This window comes from Lygodium microphyllum, chromosome 4 (genome assembly GCF_053477565.2).
Source record: "Lygodium microphyllum isolate KBCC chromosome 4, Lygodium_microphyllum_v1.1.10, whole genome shotgun sequence".
In the NCBI taxonomy this organism is placed as follows: domain Eukaryota; kingdom Viridiplantae; phylum Streptophyta; class Polypodiopsida; order Schizaeales; family Lygodiaceae; genus Lygodium; species Lygodium microphyllum.
The window spans coordinates 67,119,505-67,131,609 of NC_141138.1; the positions used below are offsets into that span (position 1 = coordinate 67,119,505).

The window sequence follows — 12,105 nt, forward strand, 5'->3', positions numbered from 1 at the left end:
CTTTCTATACCTTCAACATTCCACCACCAAAAGTAGCGAAGCAATCCCTATTGTCTAACTACCCAACTGAAAGTAAACTCTTCTTGATACCAAATATATACCTAACATTGTGAAGAATCAATTCCTAGCCATTTTCAAGAGCCAAGTGTATAGTGCCAACTCCCTCTATGTCACATGTATAGTTATTCCCTAGGTAAACTTTCTCAAGGTGACATACTGCATAAGAAGACTAACACTCCAAAGACATAGTTACATGAAACGAAGAACCACTGTCAACTATCCATGATTGTGACAAACCATCGTGAGCAAACAACAAGGCATCTATCACATCCTTTTTAGTGATATGCATGTCTTCTATTGTCATAGCAAGTGGATTTGAGGATGCAACCAACAAACCAGCAATATCTTCATTTTCTTCTATCTCTTCAATGACAACCCTAGATACCACATTTGCCTTCTCTATTTCATTAGGGATAGAGTTGCTATCTTTCTCATTCTTTTTTCCTTTTACATTTATATGCTTTTTGCATTCTTGTCCCTTTTTAAAATACCTGCAAGTGGGCTTTTTATGCCCTTTGCGTGGGGTGTGTACCAAAGTGGTACACACACCACGAATAAAAGAATGCATTTATACTTAGGGCACGGTACACACATCTACAAGTAAATAAATACACGGGAAGCGTAACAAAGGTCCTTTACACCCAAAAACCATATTGAGTTGGTTCTCCACTTCTTCTAGATACAATCATTCATAGGAATGCACGGAAATACTTTACTATCTTGGAAATACATATGGACTTTTTCTAGCACTTTTTAGGGCCTTGTTTGGGTCTCATTTTAATCAAATAGCACTTTTCTTTGCCAGTCGCATTGGCACATTTATTGGCTCAACAAACTATTTGGTCAAACTGATTTCTCATTTTTCCACTACATTGGGATCCCATCTGTACAGTGCACTTAGTTCTCAATTCATTATTCCTCCATTAACTCCCCAAAAGACTACTTATCATCTCCATGTCCACCCCAAAAATGCAAAAGACCTCACTGTTTTCTTAATTCAAGAAAACCTTATTTTTCTACAAAAGTTAAAGCATTTAATGCATATGGCCATAACCAATCCCCTCTAAGATACCATCAAAGGACCCAATGTTTTTCCACTAACATACTGATGCAAAGATTGCATTGCTAAGAAACTCTCTCAATTTCTAGGTGGGCCTCAATGCTTAAAGAACCCAAATGTCAATGAACTGAGGGCTGGAAAAACCTTTATGAAGAGGCACTCCATATTGTCAACAAGTTCCAATACCTATTAAGAATTTGTTCCCCTAAGTAATGGTTTTGAATATTTATGCGAGAAAGGAATACAAGAATTTTGGCAAGGTGACTATGTGTAAAGCCAATTTCCATTACTATATCTTCTCAACCGCACATCCTCCACGACAACCAACAAGGATCAATGGCAAAATCTTCTTCCTACTTATCACCGACATGCCTCCTCTCCATAAAAAAGACATTGATCAATACCATCATCAATATAATTCAAAGAAAATACTTGTCTACTACTAGTTTTTAAGACAACAATGAATTAGAGAAGATGGAGTATTGGAAATTGATCATTTCAGCTTTGACCCAAATGAAGCAAATTCCTTATCCTTTCAAGAAGAATTATCAAATAACTAACACATTATGATCCCTAGATATAGTGCTCTAAGGAAAATACAACATTCAATCTTTATATCCAGTTGTGTAAGGAAGACTTTAGATGAAGAGCTCAATACCAAGAATTTGAAGAACTCCTCTTGATGGAGAATGCAATGCCAACAAACCAAAGACTTAACATGTTCCTTGCAACGCCAACAACACAAAGACTTTCCTTGCAATTTCAGCAAAGCGAGTAACAAAACTTTTTTTTTTTTTACAAGTAAAATGCGGCTGATTATATTACTCAAAAAAAGACTGATTACAACGGAGTGCTCATGCTCAACAGACTAGTTGGAGCTGATGAAAGTCACAAATACATCATGTATACAAGCCTCTCAAGGTGGTCTAGGGGGGATGGGGGCAAGAAGCCATGGAGGGAGGGTGTATCGCCATCTGGGGCTGTCTGCCTGCATCACGAAAAACAGGTCCTGGCCGCCCCAAGTGCGCATGAAATGACATCGGAGATCCTAACGAGCCCTGGACTCGCCCTGCACCTGATCCCATCGGCCATAGAGGGAGTGGATGATGGAGGTCCAGAGCTCTGCTAAGGTCACCTGTACTGAAAGTCTCTCTCCACCGAAAGCCTCCTGACACCGTGCCTTCCAGATATGCCAACCAGTAAGACTCCCTATGATCTCCCATAGCTCAAAGCGGTCTGCTATGGGCTCCAATACTTGGCGGATGACGGCCCTAGCTGATCGCCTGCTAGCAAAAAGCTCCCCATGAGATACATCCAAGGCTGAGTGCTATACGGCAAAGGATGCGGCATACTCCTCTCCACACGAGCTGCGCCACCTCACACGACCAAAGGCAGTGCTTTGGGGTTTCCAGAGGCCTCTCGTATCGGGGAAGCAAGCCACTCCTGAGGTATTGTTGCGTCTATCTCCCTTCTCCTCAACTCCACTCCTCTCTGGTAGCCTGATACTCGTTGCAACACCTCCTCGTCCACCATCATATACACCTCCCGCCATGTCCTGATGGTACGAGCCAGGCCAGCCTCCTAACCAACCCACTGGATGTGGGGGCGCTTGCCAATCTGTGTCCCTTCCCGATCCCTGACCTGGGGGTTTCCAATCACCAGTTGACGGTCTATCTCCTCCTAGTAGCCTGGGGGGCTCCGAATTAGGGCCTTACAGAGGCCCTGCCATACGCGGAGCGAGCTGTGTAGGAAAGGTGATCTGGGGGGAGGTGATCTGGCTGACATAAAGATCCATCTCAGGGCAGCCTCCACTCACCGCCAAGCCTCTTGCAATAGGACCTTCTAGGTCTGCCCTCCCGATGTAAGGCCGCGGACAACTAGCTTGCCCAAGAGGGCCATACTCTCATACTCTGGGTCTATGATCCCAAGCCCTCCCTTTGACCGATGCCGTATGATGGTCGCCCACGCCACCTTGGCCTTGGAATCCTTGGAGTCGTCTGACTCGGCCCAAAGGAAGTTCCGTACCAGACGGTGAAGCTACACTACGCAGGATGAGGAGAAACACCAGCACAAGGCGATGTACCAAGCCGTCACTAGGAGAACCTAGTTAACCACCAGGGCTCGGCCGGCTAGTGAGAGGCGAGCCATACTCCAATAGGTCAACTCCCTCCGAATAGAATCGAGGACTAGAAGAAATGGCTCGGCGCAAGTGATGTCGAGTCCCACCTGGAACACTAGGTACCAGACAGTCTGCCTTCTACTCACCCATCTAAATCCCAGATGGATGCCGCACTCCGTGTTGCTAGAATCCGAGTCTGTGAGAAAACCAACCGACTTTCACTAGTTGATTTTTGCTCCCCCTGCAAAACGGAACACCTTAAGAGCCAACCTCACTCTCTCCAGCATCAACTCATCGTCCTCTATGTACACTATTGTATCATCTACGTACTCTAAGTCTAATAACTCAGTCTCCTCACTCGCTGGAAGTCAGAGGCCGTGTAATCCGCTCACACATAACCTGAGGAAGTGAAACATCGCCTCTGCAAAGAGTAGGAACAAGTATGGTGCCAGGAGGCAACCCTACCGAACCGATTTCTCTAATCGAAACTCCTCCCCTCGCCTACCATCTATGAGAACCCTACTGGTGGCTGATCTGTAAAGTGCGGAGACCTCGCGAATCCAAGCCTAGGGAAACCCAACCTCACCATGGTGCCCTCTAGGAAATCCCAGTCCACCTTGTCATAAGCTTTCTCGAAATCCAAAAGTAGTACGGCCAGTCTCTGCCCCCTGTACTGAGCCCACTCTGTCGCCTCAAAGAAGATGAATGCATTGTCTAGGATGCTCCTATCCTAGACAAAACCAATCTATGTGTCATGGATGATGTCTGGAAGCACAGAGCATAGTTGCCTACCAATCATCTTTGTCAATGCCTTATAGGCCACTGACAATAAGATGATCGGTCTCCACTGGGAAAGCTCCAACCGGTCTCCCCCTTTAGAAAGAAGACTAATAAGGCCTGCCGAAAGACTCCCTGGCATCTGTCCTGAAGTAAAAATCTCCTGGAAGGTCATCAGTAGGGGGTCCTTCACCACTTCCCAGTAGGTGGTGAAGAAGGCCTTCGAGAGGCCATCCTCTCCCGTGCATTTTGTCATGGCGCAGCGGTGCGGAAGCGTAGGACTAAGAGAGAGAGAACACAGAGAGAGAAGAGAGAGAGACAGTAGAAGATGAAGATCTGCTGTATAAAGTATGTTGTATACAAAGATATGCACATATATACACGGGCGCAGTGCGCTGGACTGTGTGTCTCCACCTCGACGATGCAACCTGCTGTCCACCTCGAAGTCCGCTGCAGTCTGCACTGTCTCTTGTCTGAAATCTGCGAACAGAGACGGAATCTGCGCGAGCCACCAGCCTGTAATCTGCGAGCAGAAGAGTGTCGGCGACTGTGGGAAAACCCGGCTATAAATAGCCAAAAACTGGGCGCAATAAACAGGCAGGTCGGCTGCATTAAATGCAGCCGACTGTATTGGTACAAGTCGGACTGCCATGTGGCAGTCCGACTGTACAGGATCTGACAGCTCTCACACCCTCTCAGAGCCTGGACGGGCAAAAGCCTGAGGGATCTGGAATGGCTCCGAAGGAGAGCCTGGGAAACACCTTCGTAAACAAATCTGCAAGATTGTCCTCCGTCTTGCAGTACTCCACGGTGATGGTCGCATCCAGAAGCTTCTCTCTGATGAAGTGGTACTGGATCTCTATGTGCTTCGTCCGGGCATGAAAAACAGGATTCCGTGCCAAGGCAATGCAACTCTCATTGTCGCATTGCAGCAAAGTAGGACGAGTCTGGGGGCGGCCAAGCTCCTCCAGCAATCGCCGAAGCCACACAGCCTCACATGTGGTGGAAGACGCGGCCCGATACTCTGCCTCAATAGACGAAAGGGCTACCGTGGGCTGCTTCTTGCTACTCCATGAGATAACATCGGCACCCAAGGTAAAACAGTAACCTGTAGTAGACCACCTATGGTCCACATCACTGGCCCAATCCGAGTCGCTCCAACCTGCAAGAACAAGATCTGAACTACCTGTGCCTGCGGGGTAATGAATCCCTAAATCAGACGTCCCCCTCAAATACCGAAGTATCCTCTGAGCAGCTTGCCAATGCACCGTCTGAGGTTCACTCATAAACCCTGCCAAGAGCCCAACAGCAAAACAAAGATCAACACGAGTGTTGAGGAGCCAAATCAATGATCCAATCAACTGACGATAGCGGGAAGCATCCGCCATGGGAGAAGCTGAATGGAAAGTGGCCTTCCAATTCGGATCCATAGGAGTAGAAAGGGTCCGACAATCCTCCATCGCAAAAGAAACCAAGAGCTCATGTATATATCTCTGCTGAGAGATGAAGATTCCCCTCGGAGACTGATAAATCTCATGGCCCAAAAAGAAATGGAGTAGACCCAAGTCCGTCATCTCGAATGTCCGATGTAAAGCTGCCTTTGTCTCTTGGACCTTCTGTGCATAATCACCTGTGACAATCAAATCATCAACATACAACACAAAAAGCACACAACCAGCCTCGGAAGTGTGTACATAAAGCTGCGGATCGGCCTTAAAACCGATATCCCAACTGTGACTGAAGGAACGAATCAATCTTCTCATTCCATGCACGCGGAGCCTGCTTGAGGCCATACAAGGCCTTCTTCAACCTGTAGACTTTCCCATCTGAAGATCCAAAGCCAGGAGGCTGCTCGACATAGATCTCCTCCTTCAAATCACCATTGAGCAAGGCCGACTTCACATCCAACTGGTAGACAGGCCATCTCCTATGGTCAGCCAAGGCAAGAACAGCTCGAATAGTCGCCATACGAGCAGTGGGGGCAAAAGTATCATGACAATCAATCCCTGGGCGCTGTGCAAAACCTTTAGCAACAAAGCGAGCCTTGTGCTTGTCCAAAGAACCATCGCTAAGGTACTTGGTCTTGAAGACCCATTTGACGCCAATCACCTTCTTATTCGGGGGGCGTGGCACGAGTGACCAAGTGTCATTCCTCTCAATAGCCTCCAACTCAACTTCCATAGCTTTCTTCCATGGTGCGGACTGTAAAGTCTCCTTCACAAAGGTGGGCTCTCGATCCTGCATAACACGGGTCATCAAACAATAGTTAGAGCAAACAAGCTCCGTAGAATGTGCCTGGTGCCGCCGTGACCGCCGCGGACCATCCTGCAGTCCCTACTCCTCAGGGACCCCCTCGATCCCTGAATCACGGAGTGTGTCACGGGCCCAACGAGGAGGAGGCCGGACCTCCCCTCGTCTCTCTCCATCAACTGAAGACTCTGGGATATCCACCGGTGGTAACTCCTCGGGGGTGACCGGTGGAATAGTAGACTCTGTGTCAGAAACAGAATCAGAATCAAAAGGCGCGAGCTCCAAAGGAACTGTAGCGGGAGCCCAACTCTCCCGGGATCTCCAAGAACGGGATGCTCCTCACCCGCTGGTATGGCCGAAACCTCCACAAACCGAACATCTCGACTGGTGTACACATCCCGCTTGACGGGATCATACAAACGATAGCCTTGGGACCGGGAGCCGTAGCCAACAAATACCTGTCTTCGAGAAGTTGCTTCAAATTTATCACGATGAGCCTTGGGAATGTGAATAGGCATCACACCCAAAGACCCTAAAATAAGAAACATCGGGCTTAGTCCCAAAGTAAGCCTCAAAAGGTATCATCCCAACAACGGCCGAAGTGGGGGATCGATTAAGGATGTGGACTGCAGTAGCCACAGCCTCGGCCTACAGAAACTGAGGTGTCTATCGGTGCTCCATCATGGTGCGCGCCATCTCCATCACACTGCGGTTTTTCCATTCAAGAATGTCATTTTCTTAAGGAGTGTTGGTATTAGCAAACTCCTAGTGAATACCTTTATCTGTACAAAAACGAGTAAACTCATTAGAAACAAATTTACCACCCTTGTCGGATCGCAAGGTCTTCAATCTCCGACCTGATCGGTTCTCCTCAAAGAGAAGCCAATCCTTGAAGTGGGAGAAAGCTTCTGACTTCAATGCCAAAAAATAGGCCCATGTCATCCTGCTGTAGTCATCTACGATCAACATGAAGTACGAGCTCCCTCGCAAGGACTCGTTCCTCATAGGGCCACAGAGCCGTAGATACAAGCTCCATCGGTGAAGTAGACTGCCACGAAGCAATGTGGGAAATGGCATCCCTATGCTGCTTCCCACGAATGCAGGAGACGCATGGCTGCTGGCTCACCACTATATCCGGCAACCCTCGAACAAGCTGTCCATGTAACGCCCTCCGAAGATAATCATAGTTGAGGTGACCAAACCGAGCATGCCATAGCTCTGACTATGTCTGAGAGATAAGAAGAAGAGTAGAGAGGGCGGTGGAAGACTTCAATTTATAGATGTTGTTCTCCTCATATCCGAATGAGAGAACCTTCCTTGACCCACGATCAAGGACTCGCACCAAATCACTGTCAAACTCCACCAAAAGTCCAAGGGAGCAAATCTTATGAACTGACAGAAGATGATATCCTAAACCTAGTACATGCAAGACCTCTGAGGTATGGATACCACCGCGTCCATCTGGAATAAGCTGCATCTCACCCCGTCCTGCAATAGACACTGAAGAGCTATCTCCAATGAGAATCTGCCCACGCGAGGGTCTCAACTGGGCAACACCATCTGATGAAGGAGTCATGTGCCGGGAGGCACCACTGTCAACGATCCACTCTCGAGCCTGGGGAGCTGTCATCATAGCATCAGAAGCATTCGGTGTAGAGTCCTCAATGACAGCTAGATGAAGAAATGCAGCTGATGAGGGTGCAGCCACCGCTCCAGAATCCTTCATGTCCTTCTTGTTGGTGTCTTTCTTGTCTTTGTCAGGGCAATCCTTCTTCCAATGGCCAGTCTTTCCACAAATATGGCATGTGGATTCTTTGTCCTTGTCCTTGTCCTTCTTTAACTTGTTATCCCCCTTCTTCTTCTTTTGGTCCTTCCCCTTCTTCTGAGAGGCTTGACATGTCAGTGCCTTCGACTTGGAAGCATTCTGTCCCTTTAGTTGTTCCTCTTGGTCCAAGACCATAGGAACCAACTCTTCCCACCGAAGAGTGGACTCCCGCCCCGAAGCAATAAGGGAGGAGTAGAAAGCACCGAATCGTGGCGGCAACTAGGACAAGAGTGTGATCGCCATGTCTTCGGAGGAAATCGGCTTCCCCGCATTCTGAACCTACATCTGAAGCTGTCTAAGCTTGTTGATGTGCTCCCGCAATGAAAAAGACTTGTTCACGGACAAGGTCCGCATCTGAACCTCCAAAGAAACCCGCTTCATAAGGGTCATCCGGTTATACATCTGATCAAGCTTCAGCCATATCTCCCGAGCCACCGTCAAGTGCTCGATGTGAGCTATCACGGCTGTAGTACAAGACAGAAAAAGAAAGGAACGAATCCTGGCATTCAGTTTGTCCCAGTGAGACTGTGCCTTGGCCAACTCCGCACGAGCATTAGAAGAGAGTTTGGACTCATCTCTTATCGAGGGCCGGTCGATCTCCTCCTGTACAAGCTCTGCCAAATCGTAGGACTCAAGGATAGCCAACATCATCACATGCCAAATGCGGTAGTTGTCGCCATCGAGCTTCTGATCTGCGGGAAGAGCCAGTAAGACAGGCACCTTCCGGTCCATAATCGTCTCGAACTCCAAGTCAATCTCTGTAGACATCTTCACCTGTAATGCCTTCACAAACGCAAAAGCAGCCCCCTCTGACTATGAAAACTCAGCCTCCGGCTAGGGCTCTTCCGCGTCCTGAAACTTCTTCACCCGCCGGAGGCGATGAAAAAGCAAAACCTACACTTGAAAGCTGAAAACTCAAACTTCCTCCTCATCAAACAGCAGTAAACAGTAGCAAATCCACCACCTGGACTCCTTTCCTGCACACCCACGCTCGCTTCAGCCTTGTTCCGAGGCGCAGCCCTCCTGCCTGCCCTCAAGCGCTGAAAACGCAGCCTTGTGTCGCGATAGAAACTCCTCTTCAGGTTGGTTCTGCACTCAGTCAGCCCTTCAACACTACTCTGATACCATGTCAGAGTGCAACGGTGCGGAAGCGTAGGACTGAGAGAGAGAGAACGCAGAGAGAGAGAAGAAAGAGACAGTAGAAGATGAAGATCTACTGTATAAAGTGTGTTGTATACTAAGATATGCAGATATATACACGGGCGCAGTGCACTGGACTGCGTGTCTCCACCTCGACGATGCAACCTGCTGTTCACCTCGAAGTCCGCTGCAGTTTGCACTGCCTCCTATCTGAAATCTGCGAGCAGAGACGGAATCTGCGCGAGCCACCAGCTTGTAATCTGCGAGCAGAAGAGTGTCGGAGACTGTGGGAAAACCCGGCTATAAATAGCCAAAAACTGGGCGCAATAAACAGGCAGGTCAGCTGCATTAAATGCAGCCGAGTGTACTGGTACGGGTCGGACTGCCACATGGCAGTCCGACTGTACAGGATCTGACAGCTAACACATTTCTGTCCGTCCTGTGTATGGAAAGCCTCCTCTAGTTCCTTCTCTATGAAGGGGCTAGAAGGGATCGTCCCATTAGAACGAGTCCTCCCATATACTGATCTCAAAGGCTGCATATCTGCTCTCCTGAAGTACGAGGCTAGTACACCTGGAAAAACTCCCTACACATCGTGTTCCCCTTCTGCGCCCAGAAAGCTGCTGAGGTGCGGAAGGAGAACTCCAAGCGCCTGTCCTCTAGGCCGGGAATGGCTGCTCGCACACGCACCTACTATGCGTGGAGGGTGGGATTCCCCGGTGCCTCCTGTAATAATCTCTGCATGGCTGCAAGGTCCCACCGGAGTGCTCTCTCCTCCTCCCAGCTCTGCTACCTGGGTAACAAAACAATTAGGACAAGAACTCCTAGTTTTGAAATTTAAATCCACCTATTTCTTGGGCTTGCTTGGGCTTTTCAAGATCCAATTCAGATTTACTTGAAGAAAGAGACGAACCCATCTTGAGAAACCACTGCCCCAATAGGCCAAAGGGGCCAATAGTATCACAGCTATGGAATTGTGCTCAATAGCACTAGGAAGGAGAGTCTTGGCAAAATGTTTTAGAGGTGCAGAATACATAAGAATTGCCAGCAAACACAATCGAATGGGTAGAGGAAATTTAGAAGTGGTCATATCACAAGTTCACAAGCAGCCTCTTTACTCACATGTTCACGGATGGTCTCTTTATTGTTTATTTAATTATTGGCCAACCTATTTTGTGGTGAGACAATTCCTATAGTTTTGTCTCCAGAGCCTCTGGAGTGTGTGAGCTGCTGCTCAACTGTTTTCCTCTTGATTCTCATCATGGATTTCTATTCCTGGTTGCATATTGTGAATCATCTCTTCCATTGATTTTGTATCTTTCATTGCTCCACTGCATGCTTTGCTACTCTGACAAATTGGCTGTAGCTGTAGTAGAGTCACAGGCTGGGGGCAGTGGAAGCACAAAGAAAAAGTCCCCCTTCTTCAACCAGTTAGAATCATGCATTCAAAACTCCACGCTTGAGTGAGGGCACCAGCTTGAGCCGTGTCCTCACTGGGCAGGACCTGTCACACAGTTAGCCACCACCAACGCCTCTATTCAAGTCATCACTGGCCCCCGTAATGCTGTTGGTCCTCTTACCCCAGAATAGCATGCCTATTTAAGACGGACTGAGCCAGCCTACCAGAGGCACGTCTCACCTTGTGAACATGGGGGTATTTGCAAAAATGAAATTGAAATCACTGCAAGTGTCATTTTCTGTTGGAAAACAGAGTGAACATACCGTCGCAAAATTTTTCTTGCGTCTGGCAGGCTCGGAGTATGCCAACAGGAAATCGGGTGTGACGGATTGCCCGCGACCATGTTATCGAGCGAGTATCTTCCCTTGCATTCAAGCAGGTTGTGCAGCATTGACACCTGCAGAGAACAGGGGGGCTTCAGAGGGGAGGATCGGCGAACACCATACAGGCAGATCTGTGGTTAAGGGAAGGGAGGAACCAACGGGATCGGTCATGCGAGGCACTGTCTATAGAGCGCTGAAACGGTTGATGTTACGGGGCAACATAATTCTTCTGCTTGGACCGTATTGATGATGAACGTTTGAACGCTGCTTCGACCTCGTGACCATGGGCGGAAGCCGAATGGCGCTTGTCAAGCTGACACTCTCTGCTCTTCTCTCCCCCCTTCTCTCTCTCTCTCTCTCTCTCTCTCTCTCTCCAACTGCACCCGTCGAGTTTCCAAAAGACGGCTGTGGATTAGGGTAAGACGGACAGGCCTCTTAGGGATTAATTTTATGGAAATGTTAACGTTATAGGAGGTAACCTTTTGGAAACCAAGACACACACAATGTTTATGAAAACCTTGTCCTAGTTACCCTTTGGAAACCAAGACACTATGTGTCGCCGCTTCTTTTTTGGCCCTATCATTAGCGTGTATTCATTGCTCTTGGACATCAATTGTACCCTAAGGGTAAAGTTATCTTCACTTTGCTTGCAAGAATTCATTGTGAATTGTGTTACACCTTGCTTCAATTCGATGCACAAAGTCCTTGTTACATCATTATGAAGTATTACATTTGCAGTCTACAAGTTAAAGAAAAGCACAATCAATAACTTGGCCAAAAGCAATTGCATGTGCAACATGTAATCTAAAAATAAGAGAATGTTGGGAAGGTCTTTCACACATGCATGTGTGTGTGTGTGTGTGTGTGTGCGCACACACACACACACACACACACTCTCTCTCTCTCTCTCTCTCTCTCTCTCTCTCTCTCTCTCTCTCTCTCTCTCTAAATTGAGATAAATTGAATTTAGCATACATGTCAACAAAATTCTAACTTCAAAACTAGATGCTCCACACCTAAGCCACTCTTCTCACTACAAAAAAAGGTCCACTTTATGGCCTACATCATGCTTTACAATTGTTAGGTATAGAT

The 12,105-nt window shown here is 47.8% G+C and overlaps 1 protein-coding gene across 11 annotated transcripts in view; it reads right to left on the minus strand.

The window, feature by feature from the left end:
• The window catches only part of LOC148037136 (uncharacterized), a 37,741-nt gene extending 26,316 nt beyond the window's left edge, over window positions 1-11,425 (minus strand). For 10 of the 11 annotated variants that reach the window (XM_087676073.1, XM_087676074.1, XM_087676072.1 and 7 more), the window contains exons 1-2: window positions 11,173-11,425; window positions 10,954-11,087 (exon numbers count right to left, since the gene is read on the minus strand). The gene's annotated coding sequence lies outside the window, so the exon portion shown is untranslated. Of the gene's footprint in view, window positions 1-10,953; window positions 11,088-11,168 lie in introns of all 11 variants that reach the window. The other variant, XM_087676075.1, reaches the window with a different exon arrangement.
• Between the last annotated feature and the right edge of the window lie 680 nt (window positions 11,426-12,105).